Source organism: Selaginella moellendorffii, unplaced genomic scaffold (genome assembly GCF_000143415.4).
Source record: "Selaginella moellendorffii unplaced genomic scaffold, v1.0 SELMOscaffold_39, whole genome shotgun sequence".
Taxonomy (NCBI): domain Eukaryota; kingdom Viridiplantae; phylum Streptophyta; class Lycopodiopsida; order Selaginellales; family Selaginellaceae; genus Selaginella; species Selaginella moellendorffii.
Window position 1 is genome coordinate 866,382 of NW_003314300.1, and position 1,792 is coordinate 868,173.

Genomic DNA, 1,792 nt, shown 5'->3' on the forward strand with positions numbered 1-1,792 from the left:
AACTAGTTGGCTATATGACAAGTATTTAGAGGTGATAAAAGTTAGTTATTACAAGGTAGAGAGAAGAGTTATGAGTTTTATTGGGCAAAGAATGACCGATGCATCAAGTCTAACTTCTATCACGAGTTCAAGTAGCTTTGTTAAGAATGGATGGATGTACCAACTAAAGAGGAGCATGAAGCAAAGCCAAATGAAATGCGTATATGGTGGCATAAAGGAGAAAAAGTGTCAATTGAACACCTTCCACAAATGGATTGTTGGCTTGCATGGTGGGAAGTTTGAATGTTTCAATAAAGCTATTATATGCTTTTTTTTTTTTCTTGTCATATTCAAATGTTGCATTTTTCTTAGAATCAACCACTTGATGACATTGCAATTACACTAACAATTAATCTCTCTGAGAGCAAACATTGGAGTTAGAGAACATCTGAAGCAGGGAAAGGAAAAGTGTTCCTCTATGAAGCTATATTTTCTGGCCTCACTAGATCTCTTGAGCAGTCATTAGAAGCTTTGGTTGCACAAGAAGAAAAGTTTGCTGGTATAGGTTTAAACTTAAGCAAGCTTCAAGAGCGGGTTGGTAGAAGTACAATATCAATAGCAAGGTCAATGTCTAAGATGGTGGAGGAAGTTGTTATTGGAACTCCTATGGAATTAAGTTATGAACGACTTGGGGACATAAGAACAACTTGTATGAAGCATCAACAAACATTTGCTCACCATCCAAAGTTTAATTACCATTCTATTCCATGACACCGAAGAAGAACTAAGGAATATGGAGTAGAGGAGGTGTTAGTTGTTACACAAGTAAATCCAGTGTCAAAGGTTGAGAAGATTATTGGTCATGAGCCAATTTCTCATATCAATTGAGCAATTTGAAGAGTCAGTGCCAAGAGTAATCCATGTTGCTCCGAAATGATTAGGAGTTGAGGTCAGTGTCTTGTATTTGTGTGCTCAGGTTCAAGTTTTTCATTAGTACCATATTTCTGGGGCTGTCAAGATCTAGGGGTAAAGCGCTACCAATCAAGTTGGATTTACTATTGTGGGACTGATGTTACTTATACAAATTGGATCCACAACTCAATTATCTCAAAATAGATTTTATGCCAAAGGAGTGGCCAATTGAGCAAAGTTACAATCTTTTGAAAGAAGAAATTGAAAGTCTGGAGAGAGTTAGTTTCAAGTTGAAAACTTCCTTAAATGTTGCTATTGATACTACTATGCCACCAATATCAATACTAGACCAGCATACATGACCAGCGAAAAATGTGAAGGCTGTACAATATAGGTCTTCTATTTCAAAAGGTGTACAAGAGAAGATCAATCTGGCAAAGGAGTTGAAGTGCACAATCATAAGGATAAAGCTATGCCTAAAGAGTTTATTGTTGTGACTAAGTTATCAAAGGGTATGAGTTATACTATCAAAATCTGCAAAAATTCATCCTGTACCTATCCAAATTTTACATAAAGGGAGAATAAAGGAAAGGTATATTTAGCCTACAAGCACATTTATTACATTTTTATGCAAGAACTAAATCAAGATCCTAAGATTAACCATCACATCCACTAGGCAAGCTTTATAATTATGGAGCTTGAGAAGTTTTTTTATATTGCTTTTAGTGTTCAAATCTATATTTATATTTATATTTTATTGGTCAAATTTACTTGGAAATATAGATTAAATCAAAATTTGAAAGATGAAAAGATGTTGCTTCGAGATGAACCAATGTTTTTCTTATGGTTGAGAAGTTGTGAACTCAGCTCGTGAGCTCATGAGCTCAAAACCTACCCGGGC